At 38.4% G+C, this 22,362-nt stretch overlaps 1 pseudogene; it reads left to right on the top strand.

The window, feature by feature from the left end:
* The first annotated feature begins 10,494 nt into the window (after nucleotides 1-10,494).
* LOC117034095 (DDB1- and CUL4-associated factor 13-like) lies at nucleotides 10,495-11,839 on the top strand (annotated as a pseudogene).
* The last annotated feature ends 10,523 nt before the right edge of the window (nucleotides 11,840-22,362 follow it).

The following is a 22,362-nucleotide window of genomic DNA, read 5'->3' as shown; positions in this document are numbered from 1 at the left end:
ACATACACCTCAGAGAAGGCTGACACTTAGCAGATCAAGTTTGGAAAAATACCTAGTGGTATTAACTGACCACAAGAGCTACCAGTGTGCTGTGGTTGTTAAAATAGTTAAGGAATGCCTTATAATATAGTAAGCTACGTTAAGAGCTCAAAAAAAGCCACAAACAAAAAGAGATGGTCTTTCATAACATGAACGTGAGTCCACGTGGGAGCATTATATTCAATTCTGAATGCTTAATAGCAGATTCTCAAATCTTCATTACCCTGGAAAAGTCACTTTGATGTGGGAGCCTGTCAAATAAAGAAGTCTTTAGGTAGTCTGTGAAAGTCACAGGACAGATGTTTTGATGAGAGAGATAAATCATTTAAAAACATTTGCTCTGTCAAAGAATTATGTTTTGAGTCCTTCTTTGTAAGATTTTTTTCAAAGTAAGTCATCTCTTTTTTGTCAATGTGCTTTAAATAAGGTGTTCTGAGGGTTAATAGTAGTCATTCAATACAATGCTTTATTAAACTCTTACCGGAATACAGGAACTGTAGTAGATGTGTGAGGGATATGGGCATTTCATCTCAAATTGCCTGCTTCAAGGGGACAAATACAGTGATGATATAAGTAGATCAAGAAAAGTATTATAAGGGAAAAAATAGGTACAAAATGTGAGGATATTTCTAAGGAGAGATCACAATGCTGATTACAAGAACAGGCAGAGAAGTAAAGAACCAAGTGTTCGGGTGGCCCGGTGGCTCAGATGGTTGGAACGCTGTGCTGCTAACGCCGCTGAGGTTGCCAGTTCGATTCCCACATGGGCCAGTGAGCTGTGTCCTACACAACTAGACTGAAAACAATGACTTTAACTGGAGTTGGGGGTGGGGGACGGGAAAAAAAAAGAAGTCTTCATAAATAAGTGACATTAGCGATTGGCTTTGAAGGGTCACAGGGTGCTGGAAACCCAAAAGGAGACTGCAGAGAGAAGCTTCAGAGAAAAAGACGCAACAAGGAGCAGCAAGTCAGGAAGCCGGGGCAGAGAAATGAGAGGAGCATCGAAGGACAGAGCCCCCCAGACAGGTAGAATTAGGGCTGCCTTTCTCAAATTTGAGTGTGCATCAGAATCAACTGGAAGGCTGTTACAACAGATCACTCCCCGATGTCTAGTTCTGGGGTGTAGGTGTAGGGAAGAACCAGAGAATGGCAGTTGACCTCCCTGTTCCTGGCCTTTGGGCCACTCTTTGAGACCCACTAGATGTACAGGTTCTAGGAAGAGGCCACCTGTTGGAGAAAATGTGGGTTCCAAGTGAAGGGTGTGGACTTCACTAGTGCACTAGTCCGTGCTGGTGGCAGCACCGCACATTTGAGAGTCTCACCTGAAGAAGCACAGCACAGAGCCCTGCCACAGACTGCAGAGCCTCGTTGTCTGGCTTCCGACCCCAGCCTTGCTTACTGTGCTCAGCCACAAAGTGGGGGTGAGAACAGTACTCACCCCACAGGGTTGTTATGAGGAATAAATGCAGTAGTATTTCATTATGGATGGACAGGAAAACCAACGAGAAGCTAGTATGGCTGTCCCAATGGAGGAAAGATAAGCTCCCAAACGATGCCTGGGCCTGCTGTGGAAGACACTGTGGCCACACACCCCACACAGAGACTGGGTTTCTCTAGATTTGGGCTGAAGTGCAGAGATCTGCTTGTGTGTGTGTGTGTGTGTGTGTGTGTGAGAGAGAGAGAGAGAGAGAGAGAGAGAGAGAGAGAGAGTTTTAAACAACCTCTGAATCTGTGATTTTCATTGAAGTATTCAAATTCCAACCCTGAGAAACTCAACTAGGGAATTCAATTTTGGAGTTGCCATGTTGTTATGCGTTGAATTGTGACCTCCCAAAATGGGATATTGAAGTCCTAACCTCCAGTGTCCCAGAACGTGACCTTGTTTGGAAATAGGGCTGTTGTTACAGATATAACTAGCTAAGCTAAGATGACATCATGGGTAGGCCCCTAAGCCAGTATAACTGGTGCCCTTACAAAATGAACAGCATGGGTATAGACAGAACACACATAGAGGGAAGAAAGACTATGTGAGGAGACCCAGGGAGAAGACGGCCATCTATCAGCCAGGGAGAGAAGCCTGGACAGTTCTTCCCTCCCCGCCCTCAGAAAGGACCAACTCTGCTGACACCTTCATCTTGGATGTCTAGCCTCCAGAACAGTAAGACAATCAATTTCTGTTTTTTTGAACCACCTAGCTTGTGATACTTTGTTACAGCATCTGTAGCAAATTAATGCAGCAGACTAGTGAAAGTACAGATATGGCTGATAAAAGAGAAAATTGTGAAAACAGAAAAATAGGGATAACCTACAGTTAGGAAGAGTTGAGTCGTGCCAGCAAAAAAGATAAAGGAGGGTTGTTAAGGCAGAAACTAGAAGAGCTAAGATGGTATGTCACCCAGAGTCCAGAGGATGAGGCTGGGTAGCAGTGTGTTATAAAATGTGAGCAAGAACCTTTATTGTGGTTCCTATGGGAGAGACAAGGCAAGGAGAGCAGACTTAGGACTGGCTAGTATGAATAATGTGAGGAGGCTGTGGGGAGACCCTAGTTGTCTGGTACCTGGTCCTGGGGTGATCAGGGCAGGGTCACAGTGGCCCTGAGTATGAAAGATGATAGAAGAGATGCTGGGGATGTGGACTCTGGACTGGTAGGTTTGTATATGAAAGGTACAATCATAGGAGAGTCATTTACTATCTCTAGCAATTGGCTAACCCTGGGAGAGACCATCCTTCCAGGATCAGTGCGGCCCCAGATGTCCAAGCATCAGAATACAGAAAAAACAAAACAAACAGTATCAAGGTAACAATAATGTGGAAGAGGATAAAAAACAGCGCACAGCGAAGAAGGATTTTACCATGAGAGGAGGATAAGCTCCCGAAGGGCAGGAATCCCACCCCATTGGTGTGCCATCCCCACCACCTAGAAAAGCCTCTCTAAACCCCAGCTCTTTCTGGGAAGTAGAGGGAGAAAAAGGATTGCAAACAGTTAAAGAGACTGGTGGCTTAAATAACAGAAATTTATTTCTCACAGTTCCAGAGGCTAGATGTTTAAGATCAAGTTGTTGGCAAGGTTGGTTGGTCTGAAGGCCTCTCCTTGGTTTGTGGATGGCCGCCTTTCCCCTATGTCTTCACATGGTCTTCCCTCTGTGCATGTCTGTGTCTAAATTTCCTCTTCTCGTAAGGACACCTGTCATGTCAGATTAGCGCCCACTCTCAGAACCTCATTTTAACTCAATTACCTCCGTAAAGACCCTAACTCACATTCTGAATTACTGGGGATTAGGACTTCAATGTGTGAATTTTGGGGGGGATGCAATTCATCCATCATACTCAGTCTCTCAGAAAATAGAGACTATGAACTAAAGAGGCAAGGAGATGACATCTAACTGCACTAGCTGCGCAGAGCACAGGTCTGATGTCCTTATTTCCCTAAAGCTAATATCAAAGCCTGTTCACTCCCACTGTAGCTGCTTTGCACCTCCTGTTCTGGCCAATTTAGAGGACGTTCCGACTGTTCAGAGCCCTAGTTTGCTCAAGACCTACTCTTTCAGGTGCCTGAGAGCTGTTGTGTATCAACTGAGAAAATGATTTTAAAGTGCATCCCTGTCTACAGTGGACTATGTTGGTCATAGTGAGAAAGGCTGTCACCAAAATCACCGCTCAAACAGATCAAGTGCTGTGAAGCCAAGTTTACTGAGACAGAAATACAGTGCATGGAGGTGCATGCAAGGGGTGGTCTCCCAAGTAGCTGTTGGGTGGGGGTTTAAAATAAGGATCATTTTAAGCTAGAGAGAAGAGTTGGGGACGGGAGGAGAGACATCAGAAGTGAGGAGCAACATTGCTTCCAATACTCTGCAGGCACCTTGAACAAGTACCTTGGGGTACCTGCCCCACAGGTCCCCAGTCACCTTCCGGAGGCAATCAGTGAGCACCAGAGGGAGAATCAAAACTGGACAGGGCTCTGGTGCACCGACAACAACCACAGAGTGATTTGTGATTCTTATGATGGAAAAACACAATGAACACATGTGTTTCAACCACAATCATGTGCAGACGCACGTACACACACACAGGTAGTAATTATCATCAGTAGCGATCATCCTCCACTATATCATTATCCCAAGGAATACGCATGTATGTTTTTTTTAACACAAAATTATTTCAGGAGACAGAACACTTTCCTAATGTTCCTTGCCACAATCCTCAGAGAGTGTGCTATTTTGTTGTTGATGTTGTCATTGCAAATGATTTCCTGTTCCTAAAGAAATCAGAACTCATGGATAGGAAATAGGTAAATTATTCTCAACTCTGGGAAATGTATAACAAGAAAATACCAGATATTCATCCATTTATTCAATCAATTAAGATTTATAGATTGCCTGCTATGTGCAAGGCACTCAATTGGTGCTGGACTCGTTGGAATATATTTCATACTAAAGAAGACCTAGACACAAATATCACCCCCCACACACATCCCACAGTGATTTATGTTATCATTTATCTTTCTGATTAGCAGCTTCCCATCATCAACAGCTTTAAAAAAATCCAAACCATATTCCAAATATTTGCTCACTCTGTGGTAGAAAATAAAGAGAAAAAAAAAGTATGAAAAACTTAAAAATCAGATTAAAACTTTCACTCCAAGGAGTTGACCAGAATAAATATTTTTGCCCTTACTAATCAATAACATAACAAAGGATTCCTTTAAGGAATAAATTCACATATATACAAACTTCTGGGACAAGGGTCGTGGATTTAAAAATTAGGGCCCACTCTCTAGGAGCCGACATAAGCCTGAGGCAGAGGGAGAAGTGAAAACTCCTCAGGCTCCTCACAGATAATTTGGGAGTGATGACTCCCTCCATACACATATCCTCAAATCAACATTCAACAATGTGCATAAAGTTTAAAATGTGAAGGTGAAACCCCCACAAAGAAACTCCCATGTTATTACACCAAGTGATGCAAAACTGGACTCTCCTTTGAGAGAAAAATCATTTTAAATTTTTTTAAAAAATGACAAAAAGAAATCTCTTTTCTTTCTTTTAATATACCACCTCCTATCAGATGTAGGATTCTAGCTGCTGGTGTTTTCAGGCATCTATGTTAACTTTCTAATGAACATTTTGGATAGCACAGTAGCGTAATTACGTAGAGATTTTAGGAAGAACTATGAATTCTCACTATTAGGCTCACTTATCAGAGTCTTGGGAGGGTTAGTGAGGAATACTTCCCAGGACATGGCTTCTTCACCCCTATCCTTCCTTGAACTAAGTTGAATTAAACCGGCTGCATAATATCCTCAAGTCGCAGCATAGAAATGAGAAGGTGTGCTGAGAAGGACAGCACCCAGGCTCTGAATTAAAAATCATTTCTATGAAATGTCTGATTTTTCATTAATCAGCTCATTTTGTTTAGATTCTCAACCAGTGACATCTTGCTTATTTGCATAGTCTGAACAATATCTTTTTCTTTCCATGGGTTAGCCTCATACAATTTTCCCAGTTTTATAAAGTCTCGTTATGAATCAAAACTTTTAAAAATATTGATGCTATTATTGGACCCAGTCAACTTCTAGAAATCTTAAATATGTGAAATAATGTAAAAATTCTTAAATAACTTGTAGACTCAAACGTACTCATTTCATTACTATAATTCAAAAATATGGAAACTCTAAAGAGCTGATTGATTCAGTCAGTATGTATTAAAGACCTGCTATGCAGCCAGAATTATGCAATACACTGAAGATATTTATGGGCCAATTTTAGTCAATTATAAAAGAACTGTTAATTGAAATATGTAGAAAAATTTAAGAGATATATATGTAATAAACCAGGAAAATGTCCATAAATAATCACAATATAAAATTATTTACAAAGAATGATTAGACCTATTTTTTTTTTAAAGAAATGTCAAAAAATATGACAAATAGGGGCGGCCGGTTAGCTCAGTTGGTTAGAGACACGGTGCCCTTAACAACAAGGTTGCCGATTTGATCCCCACATGAGCCACTGTGAGCTGCACCCTCCAAAACTAGATTGAAAACAACTACTTGACATGGAGCTGATGGGTCCTGGAAAAACACACTTAAATAAATACAAGTTAAAAAAAAAAAAAAGTATGACAAAAATGAAAACAAAAAATATAAAACTTCAGGAGAACACACTCAAATAATAACAAAAATTGAATTGGGCTTTTTTTCTTTCTGCTTTTATCTATCTTTCAATTTTCATAATTATGTATTACTTTAATAATGGAAAAGAGGAATGTTCACAGAATAATGGAGCTAAATTGTATTTGTAGACGGAACAAAATCTATTAAAAAGTAAACAAATTTTTTTAAAAAAAAAATTAATGGAGGTATGTAAAAGTGACAAAGGAGCCAACTGAAAGAGCTCCCAAAGGCCAAAGCTGGAACAATCTGAGTAAAAAAAATAAATAAAATAGTATGGGATTATAACCCAGAGTATGAAATAAATATTCATGAATCCACACTGGTATAAATAAATAGTTCAATAAATAAATAAATGGAGAAGAGAAAATTTTCCCATGCAGAGGAATTCCAAACAATTTATGTACATACTTTGTCTTCAAAGAGGCGAAACATAACACCCCACTCCTTGAGTGTTCACTGTGCACAGTAACTTTCTTCCAAATAGTACAGTATGGAAAGGGAGGAAAGGTAACTTTACAGTGAAGAAACCTGACAAACACTACCTCAGCCAGGTGATAGAAGTCAACATCAACAGTGATTAGTTTTATTGATAGTGTGTTAATATGATATGATGAAATGGCACTCTATCTTTGTGGTTTTCCTCCCCAAAATCCATAATCCCAGTCTACTCATTAGAAAAACATCAGACACATTCCAATGGAGGAGCATCTTACAATATACCCAACCAGTAACCCTCAAAACCATTAAGTTAATCAAAGACAAAGAGTCTGAGAAAGTGCCACAGCCAGGAGAAGCCTAAGGAGACCTGATAGCTAAATGTTATGTGGTAATCTGGATGGGATCCTGAAAGAGAAAAACGACGTTAGGTAAAAACTAAGGAAATCTGAATAAAGTGGGGTTTTTAGTTAATAGTAACATATCAATACTAGTTCATTAGTTATGACAAATGTACCATACTAATGGAATGGTAATAGGAGCAACTGGACGCAAGGCATATGGGAATTTGTTGCACTATCCTTGCAATTTTTCTGTAAATCTATAACTGTTCTAAAAATATAGTTTATTTACAACAACAAAAAGGTAAACAAGTCTGTTCCTGGTACCATGAAGCCGTAAAGAGTTACCATCCGGTCATTCACCTTCACCCAATATCTCAGTTACATTATTTAAAAAGTCCATGTTTGTTTCTATTGTAAATTCTTATTCATAAAGGCAGAACTTCATTAAGAACACAAATTGAAGAGAATATTCTTATCTGACTTCTGGAAAACACAAAATAACAAATCAACCCCTGCAACAGGCTTAAAAAGCTTGGTAGTCAATTTTAATCAATTCCCTCGGGGACAGCGCCATCTAGGGTTACCTCGCATAAAGGAACCAATGGTCGTTCCAGTTACTTCTCTTTTGCCCGAAAATGCATTACCTTAAATTCTATTTCCAAACTGAAAAAAGTAATGAAACTGAAGCATTTATCCCCCAAGAAAGCACCCCAAGAAAGTGCTCATAATCTCAATTAACTTGAGTAATCAAATGGAAATAACTTGGTTTCATTTACAACGCCAGCCTAGAATCTGTATATAAAATACCTACTTCTATTTTCAAAAATTCAACCCAAAACTAATGTGTATGAAAAAGATTTTATCAGAATACAAACTCACAGAAAGTGTAATAATATGATCACTTTTTAAAAGTTACAAAACAACTTAAACCTTATAAGACAACAGCTCTCAATTCTAAGTGTCAGTTCCAGAACAGTAAAGCTATAAGTTAATATTTAACTTAATTTAACTTTAACCAAACACACATAAACTTTCCTTCCTTAATAAATTTGTGTTTATTTAATATCATGTTATTATTCATAAAGTTTTATGCCTTTATTAAGAATAAATAGTAAAAGAGGGGAAAATGAGCTCAGTTAAGGTCTAAAACATCTCAATTAAAAAAATTCAAATTAGTCAATATGTATTGGTTTTGCACCTGAATGATTTTTTGAAATATGTCATAAAAGGAAAGAAACACAGTTGAAATAATTGGCACCTTCCAGCTGCAGATAACCAAAGTAGTAGTTTGCCTACAATATAAGTGGCAAAAACTTACTCCCTCCTCTCCCCTTGTCCCCACCAAATTTCCTATATACTTGGCATATAGAATAGGCTGGAAAAAAACCCACTTCAGTTATTACAGTAGTCCTCCCTCTTTATCCATGATTTCACTTTCTTTGGTGTCAGTTATCCACAGTCAACTGTAGTCTGAAAACACTATATGAAAAATTTCAGAAATAAACAATTCATAGGTTTTAAATTGCCCACAGTTCTGAGTAGTGTGATGAAATCTCAATTATCTTGCTTCATCCAGCCCTTGACTTGGATCATCCCTTTGTTCAGTGTCTCTATGTTGTAGAGACACTTAGTAGCCATCTGGGTTATCAAATCTACTGTTCGGGTATCACACAGTGCATGTGTTCAAGTTGCCTTTATTTTATTTAATAATGGCTCCAAAGCACACAAATAGTGATGCTGGCAATTTGTATGTGCCAAAGAAAAACTGTAAGTGCTTCCTTAAGTGAAAAAACTGTAGTCACACAACAGCCTAGCCAACTGTCCCACCCTGTGTCTTTCCTTAAGGAAAGAAGGGTCTGTGAGACTGTGCCTTTCTGGGACTCTGTTTCCATCCTTGTGTTTACACCTTATGTGTCTCTGTCTGGTCCCCAAAAGATGGTTTGCAGCCAAAGACGGGTAAGATATCTCACGGGAGATACAACATAAGCCAGGTGGAACCGAGTGAGGACCCCCAGTGAGCTGCCTTAGAAAAATATGGGAAGGGGCCTTGCCTCCCCTTCCCCCTGCCTGGGAAAAGCCATTGCTAGCTCTGGCTTTTCCCTTGCACCTGTTTGTGAGAGAAGTCATGAAGACAATAAAGATCAGTTCTCTCCACTTATCTCAACGGAGCTGTTACAATATGAGAGACTTGACCCTGAGAGGGTACATACCTTAATTAAGACATCATGGGACCTTGTGCTTCGGCTGTTTACAGACAAAGGGTGATTGAAATAAACATTTTTCTGATATGATGTATGAGTCGCACAGACCATGTAAGAAACAATGTAACTTTCTTGTATCTGTATACCTATCAATAAAAACCTCCAATTGGCCTTATTCTGGGCTCCAGTCCTCTGAGACTGAGAGACAGACCCCTGGCCTTCAGAGAGATTTAACTGCATTAAGTCTCTGTTTGTTTCTTTCTTAAAAACTTAACCCAAGCCGCCCCTTCTCTCACCCTCACTGCCAGTGTTGCACTGGATGCAACAAAAAACGAGTATGCTGAGTTTGTTTAGATCTACAATAAAAACAAATCTTCTACCCATGAAATTGTGAAGAACAAAAAAGAAACCAGAGCTAATTTTGTTGTCATACCTCAAACATTACAGCCACAGTGCTTGATAAATACTTAGTTAAGATGGAAAAGACATTAAATCTGTGGATAGAAGACATCAACAGAAAACAAATCCCAATTGACAGTAACATGTTGGACCAGAAAATATTGAGCCTGTACAAAGACTTCAGCAAGGGATCACCTGAAATAAATGACACCAAGTCATCTACTGCAAGTAAGTGGGTTACAGAGATTCAGGAGAAGGTTTGGAGTAAAAAAATGTACAAATTACTGGAGAAAGAGAGAGAGCCCACATTCACATAACTTTTTTTGTTATATATGTTGTTCTATTTGTTGTATTTTATTATTGTTATTGTTGTTAATATTTCATGGTGCTTAATTTATAAATTAAACTTTATCATCGATATGTCTATATAGGAAAAGACATAGCATATATAAGGTTCAGTACTATCCACGGTTTCAGGCAACCACTGAAAGTCTTGGAATATATACCACATAAATAAGAGGAGATTACTGTAATTTGAATGATACTTCTTGCCCTCTCTGACCACAAAGACATATTAAGATATGCCCTTGAAGTAATTATTTTCATCACACGTTGGATTAAGGGGTGCAGCCTTGTATTAAGAAGTCATCTTCCAGGTAAGATTGGTTTTTGTTTTTGTTTTTCAGATTTCACTAAGATTTAGTTGGTAGAGAGCTTAAAGGCTCTGATAACAATTTATCCAGGTTATAATCTATCCTAGTTTTTTTGTTTGTGTTTTTTTCCACATAAAAACTTCCCTAGGTTTGAGGCTTAAAAGTTTTCCTGAGAGAATTCGCCGGAAGAGGCGGCGGTAACCAGACCTGGAGGGAAAGGCTCGTGGAGTTGGGGAGAACTGGCTCCCAAGATGAAGGTGAAGATGCTGAGCCGAAACCCGGACAACTATGTCTGTGAAACCAAGATGGACTTACAGTGAGTACGAACAAACTATGATCCTACCTTACATCCTCTTGAAGTTCCACAAGAATATGTAAGAGCTTTAAATGCTATCAAACTGGAATGCGTATTTGCAAAACCATTCCTTGTTTCTCTGGATGGTCACTGAAATGGAGTCAATCGCTTGGCAAAGCATCCAAAGAGCCTGGCTATTGTCCTTTCCAGGGCATGTAATGGAGCAGTTAGAATTTGGAACTTGACTAAACGAAACTATCCTATAATACAAGCAACATGAAGGTTTTGTGTGCGGAATATGTACTCGCTTTTGTGGGACTTCCTTTTTTTATTGTTGGTGATGACAAAACTGTGAAGCAGTGGAAAATGGATGGACCAGGTTTTGGAGAAAAGGAAGAACCATTGCATACAATATTAGGGAAGACAATGTATACAGGAATTGATCATTATTGGAAAGAAGGTGTTTTTGACACATGTGGACAGCAAGTAGACATTTGGGATGAACAAAGAATCAGTCCTATATGTTCAATGACCTGGGGATTTGACAGTATAAGTAGTGTTAAGTTTAATCCAGTTGAGACATTTCTCTTGGGAAGTTGTGCTTCTGACAGGAATATAGTACTATATGATATGAGGCAAGCTACTCCTCTGAGAAAGGTCATCTTAGACATGAGAAGAAATACAATTTGTTGGAACCCAATGGAAGCTTTCATTTTCACTGCAGCAAACGAAGATTACAACTTACATACTTTTGACATGCATGCACTGGACACTCCTGTAATGGTCCACATAGATCATGTTTCTGCAGTGCTTGATGTGGATTACGCCCCCATTGGGAAGGAGTTTGTGTCCACCAGTTTTGATAAATCTATTCGAATCTTTCCTGTGGGTAAAAGCAGAAGCAGGGAAGTCTATCACACAAAAAGAATGCAACACGTTACCTATGTAAAATGGACTTCTGACAGCAAGTACATTATGTGTAGATCTGATGAAATGAACATTTGTCTGTGTAAAGCTAATGCTTCTGAAAAACGGGGTGTGCTTACATCACGAGAAAAAGTAGCCAAGAATTATAACCAGAAGTTGAAGGAGAAATTTCAATATCATCCTCATATAAAATGAATTGCTTGTCACCGCCATCTACCAAAATCTATCAGATTCAAATCCACGAGATTCAAGAACAGCACATCAGGAAAGAATCTCGTCAACGAAAGGGAGCAGATCATCTCAAACATAGCAAGCCTGGATCTGTGCCGATTGCATTAGAGAAGAAGAAACACATAGTGGCAATCGTGAAATAATATTTGGTATTCCTACCAATACTGATGTATAATTATTTGTTATGTTTTGATTTGTAAACTACAAATAAAAATACAGCTAACCCTTGAACAACACAAGTTTGAACTGACTGGGTCCATTTATATGCGGATTTTTTTTCAATAAATACACAGTTTGCTTTCTGTATTCCTAGGTTTTGCATACATGGATTCAACTAACCATGGATCAAAAACAGTATTTTCTTTCCGAGGTTGGGAATCTGCGAATGCAGAGCGTCCACTGAAGTTATATGTGGATTTTCGACTGCCCCGTGGATTGGCGCCCCTAACCTCCGCATTGTTCAGGGATCAACTGTGCTGGCTTTCAGTATAACAAACAATTTAATTATATGTATAGAACTTTATTGTGGCTCATTTTAACTACCCTGAAATATTATCTTTAAAAGGTGGCCTGGTTCATAAGACTATCCAACATTTTATCCTTGATCTGCTTTCTTACAAATAATACAGTATTTGCAAACTAACTTATTTTTTCTGTTAGAAATTGCAGATATACTTTTGCTCTGATCTATTATTGTAGACACTATACATTTAAATTTACATTTAAGACCAAACATCTCTTGTGTTACCTTTAATATTACTTTGAATAATTATTGCAATGATTCTTCCTAAGATTTCATATAACATGTAAAAGAATTAAGTCAAAACTTTTTTCAGTTGAATTTATTGTCTGTCCTTTATTCATATTTGGCTTTTTGAGACTTTAAAGATGATCAGCCTGCATTTATGTAACTTTTATAATTGATAATTACAATTTATGGTCAAGTCACAATAACAAACATCCTTTTTCTCAACATTGTTTAAAAAAAAACACAAAAGTTTTCCTGAAATGAGCAACTTACTATTTGCCCCATTGTATTAGTTGATGTCTTTGCCCTGAAAATATTAAATCTATACAGCTACTAAAAACAAAACAAAACAGAAACCAGTGACAGCAGAAAATAGAAAATGTTCTGAAATGTAAAATACACAGCAGAGAGTTGCAGAATATTTTATCCTAAAAGGTTTAGCCTCAAGAGAATTATGTAGTAATGCATCACAGTACAATATGGACACTGATTCTGACTGATAAACATGGTGATGACTGGGAATTGTCTCCCCTTCTTATCTGGAAGCCTGTACCTCCCTCCCCCATTTCAATCCACTCTGGGTTCATGGCTGCAAGGAGCACAAGCCAGGTGCCTTTGCACTGTCCAGCATCCTGGGTCAGCCATGTTTTTTTGTTCTCCAGGCCTCATCATATCCATGGTCACACTTACAAGATGGAACAAAAAAGTTGTTTTTCCCCTGGTACAGAAAGAGAAAGCCATGTACTTTTCCTGGTGATAGAAATGAACAGAAAGTGAAGCTGTCCAAGGAAGTGATAATTCTGAAGCAGAAGATAAGAATTTGCGGAAAAGTCAAGAGTCTGATTTGACAATGGCTCTGATCTGTACTGGGAATCTCTGTAGAAACAAGAAGCAGCAATTCACAATGCTCTGCCTATGAGGCTCTAAACAGTGCAAATAATGGGAACATGACTTAAGAGTATGTGCACAAGAAACAGATGGCCCACAACAGAGCGATTGAGCAGAAGACACAAGAAGTCTTGGGGACAAAGGCCTAGGGTCTTCCTCCAGCCACCGTATGGTGGTCACAATTATTTTAAGTCCTTAGGGAATATTTTCCTTTCACAACGTGAACTTGTCAGAACTATGATCACCATTTGGTCATGTTGCTTTGCTTCCTGAGCTGTAGCAGGCCAAGGGACAAGCAAATGTTCAGCAGAGACAAAAACTGCCTATGATACAAGAAGACGTCTCATGACACCCCAGATCCCAGAAGTAAAAGACAGTCTGTATTTTATGATGACCAAAGACAGACAGACTTTTATTTTATGTCAATGCAGGCTTTATGATTCTGAAGATTCAACTTTTTTCTTTTTCATACTCTAAGACATTTTAAAGAAAATATCGAGTTACTATCATCAGTCTACTAAAATCTTGGGATATGGTGCATTTCATTTTGAATCTATATCATAAATGCTTTGTACTGTAATGGTTTTCTCAGATTTAAAGGCTTTCAACCATCTTAAAATCTTAGCATCAAGGGGGTTGGCACATATACAAAATTAATATTCAGAAATCAATTGCATTTGTATACACCGATAATAAACTATCAGAAGGAGAAATCAAGAAATCAATCCCATTTACAATTTTTTCAAAAACAATAAAATACCTAGGAATAAATTTAATCAATGTAGTAAAAGACCTGTACTCACAAAATTATAAGACACTGAAGAGAGAAATCAAAGAAGATACAAATAAATGGAAATGCATACCATGTGCATGGATAGGAAGAATTAAAATAGTTAAATTGTCAATATATAGATTCAATGCAATTCCTATCAAACTACCAATGACATTTTTCTCAAAAATAGAACATGTAATCCTAAAATTTATATGGAACCATAAAAGATCCCAAACAGCCACAGCAATCTTGAGAAATAAGAACAAACTGGGAGGTATCACGCTACACAACATCAAATCATACTACAAGGCTATAGTAATCAAAACAGTATGGTACTAGCATAAAAACAGACACATAGATCAATGGAACAGAATAGAGAGCCCAGAAACAAATCCATTCATATATGGTCATCTAATATATGACAATGGAAGCAACAATTTACATTGGGATAAAGACAGTCTAATAAATGGTGCTGAGAAAACTGGACTGACACATGCAAAAAAAAAAAATGAAGCTGGACCACCTCCTTATGCCATATATGAGAACAAATTCAAAATGGATTGAAGACTTAAATATAAGACCCGAAACCATAAAACTCCTAGAAGAAAATATAGGGAGTAAATTTGCAGACATTACCCTGAGTAACATTTTTACTGTTATATCCGTTTGGGCAAGGGAAGCAAAAGAAAAAATAAACATAAGTTTGATTACATCAAACTTAAAGGTTTTTTCACAGAAAAGGAAACCATCAATAAAACAAAAAGACGTCTTACTGAATGGGAGAAGATATTTGTCAATGATACACCTGATAAGAGGTAATATCCAAAATTTATAAAACACTCATTCAGCTCAACACCAAAAAAACAAGCAACTCAATTAAAAAATTGGCAGAGGACATGAGGAGACATTTCTCCAAAGAGGACATACAGATCGCCAACAGACATATGAAAAAATGCTCAACATCACTAATCATCAGAGAAATACAAATAAAAACCACAATGAGATACCACTTCACTCTGGTCAGAATGGCCATCATCAATAAGTCAACAAACAACAAGTGCTGGCAAGGTTGTGGAGAAAATGGAACCCTGGTGCGCTGTTGGTGGGATTGCAGATTGTTGCAGCTACTATGGATATCAGTATGGAGGTATTTTAAAAAACTGGAAATGGAGCTACCTTATGACCCAGCAATTCCACTCTTAAATATCTATTCAAAGAAATCCAAGATGCTAATTCGAAAAAATATGTGCATCCCTATGTTTATTGCAGCTCTATTTACAGTAGCCAAAACTTGGAAATAACCCAAGTTGTTTTCCATCGGTAGATGACTGGATTAAGAAACGGTGGTACAATTATATAGTGGAGTATTACTTGGCTTTAAAGAACAATGAAATCTTACCATTTGCAATGATATGGATGGACCTAGAGAACATTATGCTAAGTGAAATAAGTTAGTCGGAGAAAGACAAATACCATATGATCTCACTTATATGTGGAATTGAAAGAACTGAATAAATGAGCAAAATAAACAGAAATAGTCTCAGAGATATAGAGGAAAAACTGATGGCTGCTAGAAGGGAGGGGGTTGGAAATGAGAGAGAAGGGGAAGGGATTAGACAGCATAAATTGGTAACTACAATATTGCCACAGGGATATGAAAGACAGTTTGGGGAATATAATCAATAATGTTGTAAAGATTTTGTAGAGTGTCAGATGGGAACATGTCTTATTAGGGAGACCACTTCATGGACAGTGTAGATGCTTGATCACTGCACTGTATACCTGAAACTGAAGCTGAATAATATTGTATGTCAACTATAATATATATATATGTCATCTATATATATATATAGATGAATGTCATCTATATATATACATATATATGTGTATATATATATGTATGTATATATATATATATATATATATATATATATATATATATATAGAGAGAGAGAGAGAGAGAGAGAGAGAGAGAGAGAGAGAGAGAGATTTATATGGTCACGGGATATGGAGTGTAGCATAGGGAATAGAGTCAATGGAATTTTAATAGATATATACAATGTTAGAGGGAAAATAGATTGGGGAGGGAGGTCATCACTTTGTGAGGGGCGAACTGTCTATTGCATTGTTTTGTACACCTGAAATTAATAAAATAAAAAAAGACATAACTGAGCAACTTGCAAAGCAATCAGAATAAATATGGATGTAATTGAGCGACTTGCAATGCACCACAAATAAATATTACTAATTTAAAAAAAAGAATGGTGAGTCCTTGGGTGAGGAAGATCGAATTCATCTCCCAGACAGCAGAGGAGTGCCAGCCAGGTGCCAGAAGAGGTGCCCCATTAGGCAAATATGTGGGAGCAGGCCCATGGGCATGCTGGGCACGGGGCTCACCTGCAGTGACCTGGAGGCTCTGTGGGACTCTCCATCACCATCTATGGAGGGCACAAGTGACAGTTGTTATTGCATTTCATTAGTTAAACCTCACCTGTAGACTGAGGATACTGCCATCCACCTCACAAGACTATATTCAGGAGTAAATGAGCTACTGTGTGTGAAGACATTTGGTACAATGTCTGGCACTGAATAGACACTCAAAGAAGATTTTATTTTTCAGAGCTCAGAAAATGAGATAAGGATACTTTCAAGTAAGAAATGCTAGGCATCCAATAGGCATATTCCAGGTGTTAGGTGGGGTTTCCGCCAAGTGCGATATGATTTTCCCACTCTCCCATGAGGCAAACAAGAGCTCTCAAGCCATGACACAGTGGACAATTTCTACTCCCCTGTACCTTAAACCCACACCAGCTCCCTGATCTCCCCTTTCTTTTTTGCCAAGGGTCCCCAAAATGCTTTCCTTTCGATAGCAGCCACCACTGGATCTCTTCTTTGGGCTGTTTGTTCTCCAAAACAGGATTCTCTTCAGCTCCCATTTTCTTGCTCTCTCCAAAGATGAATATAAGGCCATTTCTTCTTTAAGAATTTCTTATCATAGAGAAATAGACATTATGAAATAAGAAGTCACAAAGCCCTGACATAGTGGCCCCTGGTCCTCTATTGCTCAAATCCTGAGTCAACAAATAGAAGCCTGAGTGGGCATTTGCTCTCCCTTTGCATGTTCCTGAGAGAGTGGGGTTTCAGCAGAGATCTCGCTCACTCACTCCCAATATCAAAAGGATGGTGGATTTAGTCAACTTTTCTTTGAGAAATGTCCTTTCATCATGGTTATATGTTGATTTAAAAATAAATGAAAATTATAGACAAGAAAAGCATTTCTTTGTTGATTAAATGGAGTAGGATTTCAATTTTAAGGCAACTCCTCATCATTTTTGTGTTTGTTTATGGTAGCTTCAGTAGCTTCAAGAATTGCTTACTGAGTTTGCAAAATTTTATACATAACTGTAATTATAAAGATATCCCTTAAGGTCGAGTAGATTTAAAATACTTTCATGACTTTCAGTGCCCTTGGTAGGTAAGTTGAAGTCACAGATTTATAATTGAATGAGGTCTGAAGTATACGTCACTGCAGGTATGAACACATTCCCCACTGACTGCGCAGGCAGATTAATGACCTAGGGGCTATTTTATTAAATTTTCAAGTAAAAAAACCCAAAAAACCAAAAACTCCCTCAGGAAATCTCTTCAAAGTTGCAGTTAAATTGTGCAATGATTCAAATTTGCTGTAATAAATTTCATACCAATCTTAAATCCCTGGGATTAATAAAAACATATAAAGATACATTGTGCTATAAGTGAGTTCTGGAACTTCCTGAAGAACTGTAGAGACATTATTAAAAACGGTGGATGGAGAGGGCAAAGAACCTGAGGTCTGGTGTAATGCCACCAGGGGGCCAGGTAGTGGCATGGTAGGATGCTGTGTTCTCTAGACCCTGCAAAACAGCAAAGGAAAAGGAATGGCATAGCACCTGTGTTTAGAAAGACCTGGGGAAATGGAATCTGGGACTTTTGTTATGATTCCCATTGGTTCTCAAGAAGGTCCAGGTAGGAGAAGAAGAGAGCTGAACCTGATTCCAGATTTATTCCATTATTATAATGTACTGCTATTATCCTCCACAACACCTGTGGAGCTTCAAGGGCAGTAAGAGAGGGAAAATAAGCAAAGCAATCAGCCCCACTCTGTGGGGCTCCTTCTCTTCTGTCAACATCCAGGACATCCAGACCATGGATCTCCAAGGAAGGAGAACCCCAGGAGATATGGAAGGAAAGGAATAGAGGGAGCTGGTTCAGTTTGCACTCTTGGTTCTCTGATCTGCTTTAAGTAAGGGTGTCTTACACTGCTTTTGTTAAAAAATCTGCTAATTATTGGGGTATAAATTTAAAGGTACAATTTGATGAATTTTTACAGGTCTATGCCATCATCTAACCACCATTACAACCAAGATGTAGAACATTTCCATTATCCCAAAACACTCCCTCATGTTCCTTTGCACCTCTGCACCCACCTATCCCCCAGGCAACTGCTGATCTACCTTCTGTCATCATAGTTTTGTCTTTTCTAAAATCTCACATAAATGAAATCATATGGTACAAAGACTTTTTGCTTTGTTTTTAGAGGATGAATTACCTTGTGGGCTTACCTGTCCCTCCCTGGGTCCCTGTTGGCCTGAGTAGTTGTCAGGGTTCTGGCAAGTCCACCTGTATGACAACAAAAGTTCTCCAGTCATGTTGACAGCTGACTATATGTATTGCAATGGCAGTAGAGGATCCTTACTGTGCACCATAGAGTAGATGAGGGTCTTGCATATTCATCAGAAGGGAGCAAATAGAAGATTTTCTAGGACTATCAGAGCATAAATTGGATGACTCTTCACTCTGTCTTTCAAAGACCTCCCTTCCCACCCAGGGGTGAGAAAGAAAAGAGTAGTGTGTGAGCACAGGAAATCCTGTACTGACACAGGTATTTCTCAATGATGGAAAGAGGCACCAAAAACCATGATAAAGTTTAGATCAGAGTGTGTGTCCATGTGGTGGGGGAAGAAATAAAATCCCAGCACACAAGTTGGGGTTATTTGTTTGATTTTCCCCAAATTCCACATCAACTTAATTTATCTTCAAATAAAGTACTTTTTGTTTCTTTTTAAAAAACTTTTATTTATTTGTGTTTTTCCAGGACTCATCAGCTCCAAGTCAAGTAGTTGTTTCAATCTAGTTGTGGAGGGCACAGCTCACAGTGGCCCATGTGGGGATTGAACCAGAAATCTTGTTGTTAAAAGCACCGCGCTTTAACCAACTGAGCTAATGGGCTGCAACCAGAACTTTTTTTTTTAAACACTTTTTTTTTTTTAAGGAAGGCGCAGTTCACAGTGGACCATGCAGGAATCGAACCTGCAACCCTGGTGTTATTAGTACCACACTCTAAACAACTGAGCTAACCAGCTACCCCCAAATAAAGTACTTTTCAAAAGACTTATCCTGGGTGAAAAAGGTAGGAGGAAAATTTTACCTTAGTACTAAATCCATGAGGGGTCATTGGGAGCTGAGGAAAAGAGAGTGATGTCATCTGAAGAGCACTTTGGCAGATAGCAAGGAGGTAGGCTTGGCCAAATACAGGCCCCAACGTCAGGGCACCAGCCCAGTCCTCAAAAAAGAGCAAAACACCCCCTGGGATGAGATAGATGCAACCTGGGAGCTGGGGATGGGGATAAGGAACTATATGAGAGAAGGAAAAAAAAGAAGGGACCCTCGATAAAATCAGATTGTTCAAGTTCTTACAAATGTACCTTCTTCTAAGAGGGAGTCAATAGAGAGACCCAGAAAGCAAGGAGTTTTGTTTGTTTGTTTTGTTTGTTTTAATCTCCCCTAAAGAAGGAGAAAGAAATTAATATTTCTGGTCTGTGAGGTACTGTGTTAAGTGCTTTATGTTCATGTTCTCATCAACAAGAAAAAAACAAATTATAAATATTTTCCTTTTTTTTTTTTTTTTTTTTTTAGAAGGGAAGAGCTGGCATGGGAATGAAAAGAAAAGGAGTCTTTAAAAAAAAGTAAAAGTAGGGCTGGCCTGGTGGCTCATGCAGTTGGAGCCCTGTGCTCCTAACGCCGAAGGCTGCCGGTTGGATTCCCACATAGACCAGTGGGCTCTCAACCACAAGGTTGCCAGTTCAACTTGAGTCCCGCAAGGGATAGTGGGCTCCGCCCCCTGCAACTAACAATGGCAACTGGACCAGAGCTGAGCTGCGCCCTCCACAACTAATATTGAAAGGACAAAAATTTGACATGAAAAGAGTTCTGGAAGTACACACTGTTCCCCAATAAAGTCCTGTTCCCCTTCCTCAATAAAATCTTAAAAAAAAAAAAAAGAAAAAGTAGAAGAGTAAGAAGAGGATGGAGAAAGCTACCGTGTTTGCCCGAAAATAAGACCTAGCAGGATGATCAGCTCTAATGAGTCTTTTGGAGCAAAAATGAATATAAGACCCTGTCTTATTTTACTACCGGGTCTTATGTAATATAATATAATATAATATAATATAATATAATATAATATAATATAATATAATATAATATAATATAATATCGGGTTTTATATTAATTTTTGCTCCAAAAGATGCGTTAGAGCTGATGGTCTGGCTAGGTCTTATTTTTGGGGAAACACGGTAATAGTTTATAAGGCAGCCAGGTCAGGGCAGGCATGCTCTGATGCACTACTATGTGTTGGCTAAATCAATTCAATAACATCCACCAATGAACAATAGAATTTTTAGATCCAACTTGGGGAAGGTTGAGGTTTTTTTCAGGGTAATTACAGAAAAAAGGGTGCCCAAGATTAACCCTGCCACTCACTTCCAGAATCACAAAAGAGTCATACTAAGCCAACTAAGTCAAGACAAGAGATATCTGGGAAATTTAAGGGCATTCATATGCAAGGGGGGAAATAAGTAAGGTGTCAAGACATTTGTTAGTGCTAATTTTTAACGGGAAGTATAATTAATTGCAAAGTTAATGTCCCTATACATAGATTAAATAATGTCATTTACTATATAGCTCACTATGTAAAATGTTTAGCCTCTTTGATCTGACATGAATAAACAAATGATGATGGCATATTCATTTGTGGACAGGTCCATAGGATACAGACGTTCTATAACACACTGTGGAATCTCTGAATTCTAAGAAATAAAACTTCCCTTTTAGCTTCCACAAAAAGAGAATACTTCTTCTTTGGCACCTTCTTAACCTGGTTCAGATTTCTGACTGATGTCAAATAGCATTTCAGTACAAGTAATGCATCACAGAAAAGAGAGTACTGAACTTTATCCAATGATTCTATCTATATCTGAATCATTGCTCATGTAAGTGGTGAAGCTATTTCAGTGTGAAAGTAAATACATTCCCCATCAAACCCAGCAGGTCGTTCACTTGTTTGGATGCTACTTGTCTCAGGTCATAGCTTTCATCATTAATCCTCCATCAGTCTCTGAGAAAGTTCATGTAACATCTCCATTTTTACCTTTAACACTTTTATGCACAGCACACATCAGATCCAAATGTAAAACACAATCACATTATCCTTTCCACCCTGAAGCCTTATGCTGGTAGACAGGAAACTTAAATTACAAAGGTTTTCTAAAAAAAAATTACAAGGGATGGAAGCATTTGAGATCTTGCTTCCTAGTAACTATTATCAATTTTGGTTCAAATAAACTCTTGTAAAAATTCTCTAAAGAAAATTACAAGGGATTGTAGAAATCTCAGCACATCACAGTGCTTGCACAATGGCTTAGAAACCCTCATCCTTTCCTATCAGAAGGTAAGTACAATTTGTCTGAAATTACTATAGTCACTCCAGATTTTAAAGTTAGTGTTAACATGATATACGTTTTTCCATCCTTTTATTGTTTATGTATATGAGGGTTTTAAAATATAGTGCAGTAATAGAAAGTCTGAGGTATAGTAAAGCCGATAGATCAGGAGACAATTGCCATTAAAAAGATAATTTGTTATAGTCCTCAAGTGGAGGGAGTACACAATGCCAGGGTGGGCCACACTGGGAAGCAATCAAGAGGCAAAGAGAGAGGGGAACTGTGGATTCTCGGGAAGGAAATAGCAAAGAAGGGCAAGCAAGTTTAGGACTGAATAATTTCATTGGTTTCTGGGGCATAGGGGCACCTGGCCCTGGTGATTAGAGAAAGGGGATAATGACCCAGAAGATGAGAGCCAAATAAAAGAAGTGCTTGGGAGTGTGGACTGTGGACTTATTGGCTTGTATTTGAAAAGCACACTCCTCTAGGGGCGGGCGA

Source organism: Rhinolophus ferrumequinum, chromosome 14 (assembly GCF_004115265.2).
Source record: "Rhinolophus ferrumequinum isolate MPI-CBG mRhiFer1 chromosome 14, mRhiFer1_v1.p, whole genome shotgun sequence".
Classification (NCBI taxonomy): domain Eukaryota; kingdom Metazoa; phylum Chordata; class Mammalia; order Chiroptera; family Rhinolophidae; genus Rhinolophus; species Rhinolophus ferrumequinum.
This window is presented reverse-complemented; position numbering and strand designations above follow the sequence as displayed.